Below are 13,459 nucleotides of genomic sequence, written 5' to 3' on the forward strand. Positions count from 1 at the left end.
TCTGTATATACAGAGCAGGACAAAAGTAGGTTTACTGTTGTTCATATGGACAATGATACAATAAGTAATAAATACCAATATAAAACTACTCCATTTCACATACTATAAACCTACTTTTGCCCCATCCTGTATCTGTCCCACTTTAGGTATCGGATACAACCCCTCCCTGCCTCGGCCCACCACAAACACATTGTCTGCTCAATGTTTTTCATGAAAACATTTTCTGGAAATATAAATTATACAGATCATAACCATATATTCAACCATAGGACACATTAGCTTCATTAAAGAGCAGTATACTGAAAATTTCATTATCAAGTAAAATCCTGATAATAGGTTTTCAAATGACTAATACATGTGATCATGAATATTTATTACATACTAATTTAACTATTTTTCTTAATGAAGTGCAGAATGTGTCTCTTATTAACTTTACTCACCGTTAAAAATTCTGATTATATGATGATGCACATTTTGTTATGCGTTTTCAGCTACTTCAGTGAAAGCTTGAGTGTTGAGGGACACTCAGAGAAAACCATCACTGAAATTATTCTTCTACGACAGCAATTCTGATCCCATAACTTTGTCCTTTCACACTCATTATAGGTGGAAAATTGGTAAAAGTAGAGAAATTTAATGAAATAAATATAGAATCAAAAATTATAGTATCACCAATTCTATTTTCATGAGAACTGAATTTTTAAATAATTATATTTGGTTATGCTTTCACCACAGATACAGGTATTTAATTCATGAGTAGATGAGTTTTTCCCACCATTTTTTTAAAAAAATTCCTGCCACTATCCATTTGCATGTCTTCCTTCTACTCATTCATTCATTCGCTCACTCATTCATAATAATCCTGGTCCTGAAGAAACTTACAGTTTTACAGGGAGAAAAGCAAATAAAACAATGATTACTGGGAGCTATGAGAAAGGGCACTATGGAAGCAGAGAGTGCTGTGGTGATATAACACCTAAACCCTAACTTTCAGCTAACAACTACAATATGCTTCTTGAAGAAGGAGAAAAGGTAGAAGTATATTCCTTCCAGCATTTAACATTTTAAAGTTTTCTGAGAAATTCATACATATTCAATAATATTAAAAATATTTAATATTGTTCAGAGGTCCTTGGAAGTGCAAATCTTCCTTTGCCAAAGGAAGATTTAAGGGGTAAAAAAAAGTTTCTTCCATGTGAGCTTCATTGCAAACCCAGCCAATGTAATCCATGTAGAAAAATGTCCCAAAGAACATTTATATTATAGCTTTTTGATATGTTTGATTTTAAATACTTAATAAGTGTCTATGAAAGCATATGTCTGGGTTTTATTTTGTATTATAGAAAATAGGTTCCCAGCCCTAACTGCTCCATCACTCCATCACCATGAATCTGACCTGTAACTGTTATCCATTAACCAGCTGGGCTGTAAATACATGTTAAGCAGCCAAGGACAGAAATCCTGCCAGATTCTAGAAAGGCAATTAATGAGTAAGAGAGACGGTGACAAAAGAAACATCACCAGACATTAGCCAAAAATAAAAATTTTTTAAAAATCACATATTCTAACAGACACTAAGGTAAGCAAGCTTTCTTTAAAACCATCATTAGCTGCACAAACTTAATCACCTTGGTTAATCAGTGCACTTATTAGGGGAAAAAAGGTTATTTCCCGGAGGTCTAGTCACCTGGTTATAAGGTAAGATACATTTGTTCACTCATATATACACAAATATTTTTAGGAAAATTATTTAAATGTGTATAATACTTGGGCAAAACTGATCCTTAGCTTTCTGTGTACTTACTGCATTTTGAATACAACAGGGTTAATACATGCATTTCTGTGACTGGGAAACATAGACAGTAAAAAAGAAAAAAAATGGACTAAGAACCATTCATTCCAATGAATGAAGGAATAAATATATTTAAAAATGGAGAGATGAAAGTAAAAATATCCTTATCAAACACTATATTTTTCTTCCTTCTAAGCCATCTTTTACAGTTTTTATTTCCATACCTGAATGAGAAAAGCACTGAATATGTGTTTCCTTTAGTAGTACAGGGTTAAATAAAACAGCAGAGTCCACGCAGTGCATATTAGGTACTAGTCTGGTACAGTTAGGAGAGCTGTGGTATTTCACCAATTCACGAATGGAAAATCAATATGCAGACAAGAAGGTTGTATCACCATTAAGGTACTGTGTACATATGAAATCTTAAAACAAAAGTATTAATAACTGTATTTTTTAAAAACTAATACTCCAGACCCCCTAACAAGCCACAGACAAGAAGAGTATCCCTCACTTAGTTCAGAATCTACACTGAAACTTATCTGAATGAACTTAATCCTGGTTGGTAGCAAGCCAGCAATCTTCGTCACTGAATGACTTAACAGAACACTGTGTTCTTGGCACAAACACAAAAAAAGGTGTTGAAATCTACACGAGAAAGAATCTCAGCTTACATTTTAAATCAATTTTTAAATATAATGATAAAAGATACTTAAATATGGTAAGTGAGTTCTAGTGTTTGGTACATATTTACTTAGGTAATTTCATTTACCCTTACTCCAAATGGAGTACTAATTCTCCATTTGGGCCCCTTTCAATATTTCTCTGAACAATCACTAGAACCCTTCCCCAAGTACAATGAATCCACACTCTGGTTCCTCCTCCTGTGCCTCCTTCTCTTACAATATACCTGGAAAATTCCAAAGCACACTGAGCTAGTACTTGAAGGAGATACAACAAGTAAAGCTAGAAATAATGTAGTAGTGACTCACTTCTGTGGAAAGCCCTAAGAGAAAAATATGGACAACAGCTCAGTTCTCTCATGCAATGCAGTCAGAACAGGTACGAGGTAGTAAAGTTACATCATTCACATAAAGGTTGTATTAATTCATCTACAAGGTAAGGTGCAAATGAGAAGGCAAGTGAAAGCAAATTTGACCAGGAGTCTATATAATTTCTTTCAGGAAGAACACTACTCTTTCCCTTTAGTTTTTGACATTCTCCTCTTGTCCCACTCCAAAATCCAGGTCTTGAAAAACACCATCCTTGGTATGACATTAAGTCATCCTCGCCATTTGCTGAAGCAGTTTTTCTCTTTACCCTCAGAGCATGCCAAACTTTCCCAAAGTTACTTAAAGTCAACTCCTTTTTCCTCAAACCCTTTAGTAAAGTTAACCCGATTTACTTACTTGATTGATTTAAATGTGCATAGAGTACAATTCACTCTTTGGGGAGTACATTTCTACTCGTTATGATAAACACATAGTTGTATATCCACTGCCGCAGTACTGAAGGATAGTTCCCTTATCCCCAAAATTCCTGTTGCCCCTTTGTAGTCAATCCCTTAGCCTAACCATTGTCAGCCACTGTGATTCCACTATGGCAGAATTATAATATACTTGGTTCTGGCTTCTTTCACTTAGTGAATGAATTTTAAGATTTACCCACTTTGTTGCACGATCATCAGTTTCTTTTTATTATGTACTGAAAGTATTCCATTGTGTGGGTACATCCATTCACCTGCTGCAGGACATCTGGGTTAATTTTAGTTTGGGGAGGGTATGAGTAAGGCTGCTATGAAATTTCACTTTCAAGTTCTTGTGAGAACCTAAGTTTTCAAATCACCTGGCTAAGTACCAATAATTGAGATTGTTGGGTTTATGGTAAGTATATTTTTAACATTTGTGTGTATGAGTGTTCATTTATTTTATTGAAATATTTAATATAACATTATACAAATTTAAAAAATACATGTTGATTTGATACAGTTATATAATGTCACATACTTGCCACTGTAACAATAGCACTTGTATATGATTTGTGCCTTTGGTGTCTTATCCAAAAAAATCACTGCCAAACCCAATGTTGAAAACCTTCTTCCCTGTTTTTCTTCAAGAAGTTTTACGGTTACCAGGTCTTTGATCCATTCTGAATTAATTTTTGTGAGTGGTATAAGATATGGGTCCAATTCCTTTTAATTTTTTATAATTTTTTGCATGTGGTTATCTAGTTTCCCCAACAACATTTGTGAATCATACTATCCTTTTCCAAAAGGTGTTTTTGGCTCCACTGTTGAATATTAGTTGACTGCACATGTGGAGATTTAATTCTGGGCTCTCTCTTCTGTTCCATTGCTTTGTGTCTATCTAAATGCTAACACTATGGTGTTTCAATACTTTGAAATCATGAAGTGTGATGCTTCTTTGTTCTTCCATAACAGGACTGCTTTGACTATTTCAGGTTGTTTTTAGGTCCATCCAAATTGTAGGATTTTTTTTCTATTTCTGTGAAGAATACCATTAGAATTTTGATAGGGTTGTGGTGCATTCATAGATGGCTTTGAGCAGTATGGGCAACTTCACAATATCAGTTCTTCCATTTGTCCTTCCACTTGTTTGTGCCTTCTTTGATTTCTTTCAACAAAGCCTTGTCATCATTGTTGTACAAATCTTTCATTTCCTTGGCTAAATTTATTCCTAGATATTATGTTGGGTTTGATGCTATTTTAAATGAGCAGACCTTCTTTATTTCTTTTGAAGATGTTGCATTATTAGTGTATATAAATGCAACTGATTTCTGTTTGTTGATTTTATATTCCATACGTAACTGAATTTGTTGATTAACTCCAGCAGTTTTTTTGATTGAGTCTCTGGGATTTTGTACATAGAAAATCCTACTATCTGCAAACTGCGAGAATTTTACTTCTTCCTTTTTGACTTGGATACTTTTATTTTCTTATCTTGCCTAATTGCTCTATCTGGGACTTCCAATATCACATCAAATGACATTGGTAACAGTGGGCATTTTGTCTTCTTCCTAATCTTAGAAGAAAAGCTTTCCATTTTTCACAATTGATACAATATTTAACTGCGGGCTTGTCATATATAGCCATTATATTCAGGTATGTTTCTTCTATACCCAATCTGTTGAGGGTTTTCATCATAAGAGAATGCTGTATTTCATAAAATGCTTTTTTTCATCTATTGAAATGACCATGTGATTTTTTACCTTTCATTCTACTTTTTAAAAAGATTTTATTTATTTACAGAGAGGGGAAGAGAGGGAGAAAGAGAGGGAGAGAAACACTGATATATGAAACATCAATCAGTTGCCCTGACCAGGAAGCAAACCAGCAACCTTTCAGTTCTCGGGCTGCCACTCAACCCACTGAGCCAGGCCAGCCAGGGCTATCTTTCATTCTATTAACGTGATGTATGACACTTACTGACTTCTGTATGTGGAACCATCTTTCCATTCCAGGGATAAATTCCACTTGCTCATGGTCTGTAATCCTTTTAATGTGTTCTTGAATTTGGTTTAATATTTTACAGAGAATTCTTGCATCTATGATTATCAGAAAACAATTATTTACAATTTCATTTTTTTATAATGTCTTTATCTGGCTTGGTATCAGAGTAATGCTGGTCTTATGAATTTGGAAGTATTCCCTACTCTTTAATTTTTAGGAAGAGTTTAAGAAGATTTGGCCTTAATTCTACCAAACATTAATTCACCAGTGAAGCCATCTGGTCACGGGGTTTAGTTAGTGTGATTATTGATTTGATCTCTTTGCTCATTACTGGTCTGTTCAGGTTTTCTATTTCTTCCTGATTCAGTCTTGGTAGGTGTTTTTTCTAGGAATTCAGCAATATCTTTAGATTATCTATATTTTTGTCATGTAATTGCCCTATTTTTTCTGATATATGTATGGCTACTACAGTTTCTTTTGATTTCCACTTGCATGGAATGTCTTCCATCCCTTCATGTTGAGCCCACATGTGTCTAGAGCTGAAATGCATCTCTTATAGGCAGCAAATATAGTTAAGAATTTTTTTATCCATCCAACCATTCTGTTTCATTTAACTAGTAAACTCAATCTACTTACATTTAGAATGATTGCCATCTTACTGTTTGCTTTCTGGGTTTTTTTAAGTACAGTTTTATCTTTACTCATTTTTGTGGAGTAGGGCATGTACCTATCCACATAAAAATAGACTATAGCAGATGCCTCCTAAAATAAGCCAGTTCTTGTAAACATTTCATTTGTATAGATTTTTCATACTTTGATTTTAAAATTGAGAGCAGTAAGATTAAAGGCAAATTTAGTAGCAAAAAATCACAGTCTGGTTTGACTTCTTATAAGATATGGTATCATTCCTCTCTTTGGAAAACAAACAAAAAAACCTATTAAAATTTTTTTACAAAATGTTTTAGTACTTTTTACCATCCCATCAAAAACCAAACAAAAATAAAGTGTGGCACTCAAGAAAACAGCCAATCATATTCTTAATCTTAGTGTTCCTTTCTAAGTAACAAAATAGTATGGCCTCAGCAATGTTCATCCTTTTGGTTCATCAGCTTCTTTATGTACTACTGAGTTTAAACTGCAGAGAGCTATACTGATAAAATACTGAAGATAACTTGGATTCTGTGGTAAGGATTCTAATACACCTACAGACCCAATGCCAGAATGGGGAACATGATTTTGAACTGTCATCAATTGAAAACTTGGTGACTGAAAATAAGATCTAACACTTGACTTGAAAGGTTCATTTTTGAACGCTTCAAAATAACCTTTGACTTTCTGGAAAAATGGATGAAAACACTCTCTCAGATCCACCTTACACTTTTCAGTCATTTTCATAATAAAATGCATTACAACACTTTGATGTGCTATTTGTTCCATCAGAGCCCCTTTCTGTTAAACTTCAGATGAAAACACAATACTTAGTAGTTTCTTCACATACAAGGTATGAATGATCAGTTTTTATCACTCCATCGACTTAACATGCCAAATGTCTGATTTTTTATCATCTTCCTGCATAAATGGTCCTGATTTATATCCATGTTCTGTTTATCTTTTAATTCCTCACTCGAGAACATGTTCTATTGATTTTAGAGAGAGAAAGGGAGAGAGAAAAGGGGGGAGAAGAAGAGAGAGCGAGAGACATTGATTGGTTGCCTCCCTGTACGTGCCCTGACTAGGGATGGAGCCCACAATCTAGGCATTTGCATTTGCCTAGGGACTGAAACCCCAAACTTCCGGTGTACGGAACAACACTCCAACCAACTGAGCCACCACAAGGCTCTTTTCTTTTATTTTGATTAATAAAACTCTTATTAAAACCATCTCTGAAAATGGCATCTACATTTCACAGACACACTCCCTCCCTCTCTCTGTACTAGAGACTCTTCTTTGTGCCACTATTTTTTTCCCCATTAACTGCCTCAGTTCTGATAGTGATGTTTTTGCTTTGGCACATTCCTAATCCATGGACTGAAAGCAATGCAGCGCTTTATAAGGTATCAGGTTTCTGCTGAGCTTCAGTGAGATTCCATTTGCACACCACAGAGCTCTTCACAAACTCTTTCTGCTTTTTGCAAGCCATTTCAAATCCATGGCTATACATCTGGACGCCTCTCTTCCTCAGCCTTACCCTCTGCTCAGGGCAGGGTCCAAGGTCCTGACGGCAGCCATGGCTGCTCCGTGATTAGCTCTGCCAGGTCCTACAATGGACTTAGCATGAGTCACTTTCTAGTTGTTTTGTATTTCCATTCTCCCCATCCCCATTTCTGCATACCTTTATAAATTGGTGATTTTCCATGTCAGTATGTTCTGTCTTCCCCCTTTTATTATTTTTCATGAATCTACTCTAGATTTTTGCTTTCTGGTTATCATAAGGTTTGTAAAAACATGTCATAGATAAGATGGTCATTTTATGCTAATAGCAACTTAACTCACCAATAGAAGCTCCACCCTTTTACTCCTCCCCTTTTATATTTTTGATGTCACAACTGACCTCTTTTTATGCTGTGTATCTGTTAACAGATTACAGTAGCCATAGTTCTTTTTAACATACTTTTCCTTTAGCCTCCACTATAGATAAGTGGTCAACTACCTTATTAAAGAATTAAAGTTTTCTAAATCTGGCTCTATTTTTCATCTTGATCAGTGGGTTATATACTTTAGTATCTTTCCATATTGTTATGAGCAACTTTTTTATTCTGCTTGAAGAACTTTCAGCATTTCTTGCAAGACAGGCCTCAGTTTTACTTTGGGAGAGTCTTTATTTCTCCTCATGATCTAAAAGGTAATTTTTCTGAACAGAGTATTGTTGGCTGTCAATTTTTACTTTTCAGCACTTTGAATATGTCATTCCACTCTCTCCTGAACTGGCAGGTTTTTGCTAAGATATCAGCTGATAGCCTAATAGAGATTCCTTTGCAAGTTAAATTCTCCCCCGACACACCCCTCCCACCTTTAGTATTCCTTCTTAACATTTTGTTTTGGATAGCTTCATTATATGTCTTGGAGAAGATCTTTAGGTACTGAGATAGTAGGGTTAACTTTTAGCTTCTTGAACTTGAATGTCTAAGTCTTTTCCCAGGCTAGGGAAGTTTTCAACTATTATTTCTTTAATTTCCTGTCCCCTTTTCCTTTTCTTCTCTTTCTAGAACCCTGATTATTTATATGGTTTCCTTTTTGAATGAGTCATACAGTCACACAGGCTTTCTTCACTCAGTTTTATTCTTTTGTTTGTAGTATTCCATGTTACTGTGAAAATCTCATCTTCTAACTCACTTAATTCAGCATTCCATGGGCTCTACTCTACTACAGGTATTCTCTATTACATTTTTCATCTGATTCATTAGATTCTTAAACCTCCAGAATATCCACTCTGTTCTTTTTTATGGTTTCTATCACATTAAGAGTTCATTTTGTTCTCTTATCTTTTTCTTAATCTCACCGAACTGCCTTTCTGTTTTCTTGTAGCTCATGAACTTCTTCAATACAGCTATTTTGAATTCTTTTTTTTTTAAGATTTTATTTATTTATTTATCTGTAGAGGGGAAGGAGAGAGAAACATCAATGTATGGTTGCCTTTTGTGCATCCCCTGCTGGTAGTTAGCCTGCAAGGAACCAGCCTGCATCCCACGCATGTGCCCTGACTGGGAATCGAACCGCGATCATATGGTTCGCAGGCCCGCACTCAATCCACTGAGCTACGCCAGCCAGGGCTCTATTTTGAATTCTTTATCAGAATCATTGATACCTTTTGGTAATGGCATACACTTCCTTGTGTGTTTTTTTAAGTTTTTTGTATTTTTGTGTAGCTGCTTTAACATTTCAAGTATCTTTACTGGTTATCTCTGATGGAGTACAGTTTCTAGGTGTTGCTTCTCTGGGGTTTTCTAGTTTATCATGGATCACAGGTTATCAAAGGCTAACATGGATCATGCTCCACTCTTCTTGCTCCCTCTTGTGGCAGAAATCTTAACCGCTGTGTTTGCTCCTGCTACAGCTCACCACACTTGCTGCAGGAAAACTCTTTTATTTTCCAGAGGGCAGTGATGTAGTTCAAGGTTGTAGTTCCTTCCTTTCCCACAGACCTCTGTCTGTTTTTCCGATACCTGTTCTCACTGCCACACTTGGGAGTGCTCAAACACAGTCAGCCACAGAGGAGGGGCAGACAGATGGGCGGATTTACCACTTGGAGAAGGGGATGGCTGAGTCATGGTTGGGGATATCCTCATGTGGAGTACTCACAGGAGCTTGTGCACAGAATTCCTGCTAAAGTCCTGAGGCAGACAGCAAGAACCATATTTCTTTAAGGTGCTTTAAAATTCCTACCTGCTTCCTTCCATTTCCCTTTCCCTAGTCATGGAGGTCCCACCTCAGAAATCAGGGTGCTGATACTGAGAAATCAGTTTCTCCAGACACCACATGCACAACTGGGATAGGCAGGTACTCACTGTTTTTCACCTTCTCCATGGGAGAGGTTACCTGCTGTGCTGCCAGACAGCTTGCCCCATGCACTGTCACTGGGGAGAGGGGAAGCTTTGCAGAATCCCTGCCTGTCCTTTGAATCCAAACCCATCCTTAGACCACTCTGACGCCATGTTGCAATGGCCCAGCTCAGCACTCAGCAGTTACTTTTCCCTGAGAGTGAGTGAGGGTGGGGCCAGCCTGCAACTCTCTTGAATCTGCAGCCTTCACCGAGGTCTTCCTTGTTTATTTTCAGATACACAGATGTGCTAGAAACCTCCCAGGTCCTGTGGTTTAGGAGACATTTTTATTCATGAGTGGATGTCTAATCACTTGTTTTAAAAAGGCAAGAGAAAGGAGGAGGATGTATGCAGCTGTGGTGCTAACACCATTTATCAGTATATCTGTAACTTTGCAAGAAACTGCCAGTGTTTTCCAAAGTTCCTGTCCATTTTGCATTCCCAAAAGCAATGTATGAGTACTACAATTACTCCTCATTCTCAGTAGCATTCAGTTCTGTCAAGTTTGGGGGGTTTTTTTAGTCATTCTAATAGGTGTATAGAACAAGTACACTTTACAACTTGGAACACTACACATATGAATCTAAATTCCTATCTGCTCATGGAGAATTAGAAGTTTAGATAACACTATACTGAAATTCCTATAATGCAAAAACTGGTTAGAAGTGTTGCTACCTTTCCATGAGCATATTCTTTCCATTATATCACAGCCCCTACCACTCCAAGCTATCTGTACCTGCCTGCTTTATATATTCAAGTTATCTGCCTGACCTGTAGCGACATTTGAGTTAGAGACCTACGTACATATACTGGCAAAAGCCTAGCGTGCTACACTCAGGCCTATCCCCTAAAACTTAAATCCATGTCCTTCACAATCTTTCCCCAAGCTACCTTTACAATTTCACTTTGTATCTTCTCTACCCTAGAGTCCTATATTTCAGCTTGAAATACTACTTAAACCCACCTCTCTCTCCCTACCTCTTCACTACTTTCTAAAATACATACTACTTTTCTGAAATATGAGCCTTCAAAAATCCACTCAATTTTCTCTCTGAACTTACCCAGTTTTCTTCCCATTGCTTTTAACACCTGGGACCTTAAAATAAGAATAACAATAGGACACAAAAATTATCTCTCAAACATCACACCACTACTTTCAAATTTAAACTTTCATTTAAGCCAGCTATCCTCCACCACATACCATGTGATGTGGTTAACATCACATGCAGTGAGGAAATGCCAGATATGGTCATTAATAATATAGTTTCAAGCTTTTGCCACCTTATTTAAGAAACTACAGCAGATTCACATCATACTTGTTCCCTATGTTCTTAGCTTTCTTGAGTAATAAAGTCAGGAATGAATTAACTAGTACCAGAAATGCACATAGCCCTGAGAGTGTGTCACAAATTATACTAAATGTCATCCTTCACATGTGTCAAAAAAAAAAAAAGGTTTAGAACCACCAATCTTAGCCATCAAACTGTGAAAACTGTGAAACATACCCATAAGTAATCCTTTTCTTTTCAGAGTTTCTTCTTGGGAATCAAAATTCTCTTTGTTATAATTTACTTAATCTCTCTTCCTACAAATTTTACTCTTTACGATGGATATGATAACAGCAAACTTACTGGATTGTTATTTTATTTAAACATTTGTATTTATTTATTTTTAGAGAGAGGGGAAGGGAGGGGAAAAGAAAGTGAGAGAAACATCAATAATACATAGACCGGTGGCCTCTTACACGTCCCCTACTGGGGACCTGGCCCACAACCCAGGCATGTGTCCTGACTGGGAATCGAACTGGTGACTGATTCACAGCCTGGCACTCAATCCACTAATCCACACCAGCCAGGGCTGGGTTGTTATTTAAAAAAACATTATATATACAATGACCTATTAGAGTGTGTGCTACAAACAGGTGAGATACCTAAGAAATGCTTTACAAACATTTTCTTTTTTCCTTCCCCTTCATTAACTCATTGATTAAGTCAACACCTGATGAGTATTTACCACATGCCAATCTCTGTGATAGGCATTGGACTGGAAATGATAAATAAAGCTCAGACTAAGAAAATACAGCTCTCAGACACCTGGAACAAACATTTCCAGTTTTCCTGTGTGCTTCTTAATTTTAATGCCATCTTCCAATTTCTATATTGATAACAATTTTATAGGAAAACCAGCTCAACAAAGGTAGTGTACATCCAGTATTAAGTAATTTTTAAACTGGGGCGAAAAAGCAAAGATCAAACTGAACAATGAACAAGACAAGGCTAATAATCTTTAAAATTTTTCCTAGGTGAAAAATTAACATGGATAATAGAGCAGCCATGTAATTAGATATAATATCAATCTAGTAGTACAATAAAGTTAAGACAGCTAGATAATGACCTTGGCATGTGTTGATCTTCCTGATTTCCAATCCAATGGAACCCTAGGTGAAAATGAGAGTTATTTTACAAATTACCTATGTATTCTGAAATGTCTGCTCACAAATGTGACCAGCCTGGTTTTAAGAACATGCAACAATCATGTCCACGATTCCTATGTTAGTATAGTGCAGACTAATAGTAGAAAGGAAACGTCGGCCAAGGTGGATATCTGTACTAAAGATAAGTAAATAGTGAAATCCTAGTGGACATAATAAGAAAGGGAGTTTACAATATATACCAAAAGCACTCTTTAAAAATATATAATTGGGACTTATTTCAAAGTACAATAGAGGGTGTAAACTAGAAATATGAGAAAGAAGATCTAACTTGTGTTCCCACTGTAACTAGATAATATATGGCAAACAATCTACAGAAAGGAAAGGAGTGAGGCCAAAGGGAAAAAAAACAGGTGTCAGTCACTCAATCTGTTTCTAATCCTGAACCTCCTCGGTCCACACAATCCCTGCACTATCAATCCTGGGTCCTTGGGCTTTCACTTCTCTAAATTCAAACAATTCTAGCTGAAAATAAGAATATAGAAACATCTCCCAAGCTAGGCAAATATCCCCTCCACATGCTAAATTTCAGTACAAATAGCTAGACTTCTATAACAGTTTCCTTAAAGACAAAATTTCATTTCAAATACCATTTTCAGAATCATCAGAAATAGATATAAAGAGTGAGATATAGAAAAAAGATCAAATAGAAGGAAGAGTTGCAATAAACATATTGGTAATACTATTTGGGAAATGACAAAGGATGCTCAAGGAAAGTAAACTTGCCTGTGAGGAACATGTTCTTGGGTCATTTTTGGCATGGCGGCAGACTGGTATGGGGTGAGGCAATACGGATTGTAGAGTAAAAGGTTCATGCAAAAGTTGCTGGTATCGCCAGTCAAGACATGCTAATATTTTCTATACACTGTGGCAATAAAGCTTTAGAAAAGGAATTCAGAAAATATTCCTGGATGTACATAGGAATATTACACAAAGTTGTACACACATCAGGGACAAAAGGTACAAGAGGCTCTGGAAACTATAAGAAACAGAATATGTATGTCAACAATTTAAACAACAAACCAGGAATCAAGATTAAGGTAGAAAAATAAAATTCTTTTTTGTATAAAAATTACCTGCAATAATGTAAAACTTTTCTGAGAAAAGTTTTGGAAATGGAATCATAAATAAAACTTAGCATTACATAATAATAGTATTACTGAGTTAAATGT

At 36.1% G+C, this 13,459-nt stretch overlaps 1 protein-coding gene and 1 pseudogene across 1 annotated transcript in view; both read right to left on the reverse strand.

Annotated features, from left to right (window-relative positions):
- Positions 1–13,459, reverse strand: part of SPIDR (scaffold protein involved in DNA repair) — a 387,966-nt gene that overhangs the window by 326,493 nt on the left and 48,014 nt on the right. The gene's annotated exons all lie outside the window — the stretch shown is intronic.
- Positions 6,317–9,888, reverse strand: LOC118979330 (hsp90 co-chaperone Cdc37-like 1; annotated as a pseudogene).

The sequence above is a fragment of the Sturnira hondurensis genome, unplaced genomic scaffold (genome assembly GCF_014824575.4).
Source record: "Sturnira hondurensis isolate 20B ecotype Veracruz unplaced genomic scaffold, ASM1482457v3 Scaffold0022258, whole genome shotgun sequence".
NCBI classification, from domain to species: domain Eukaryota; kingdom Metazoa; phylum Chordata; class Mammalia; order Chiroptera; family Phyllostomidae; genus Sturnira; species Sturnira hondurensis.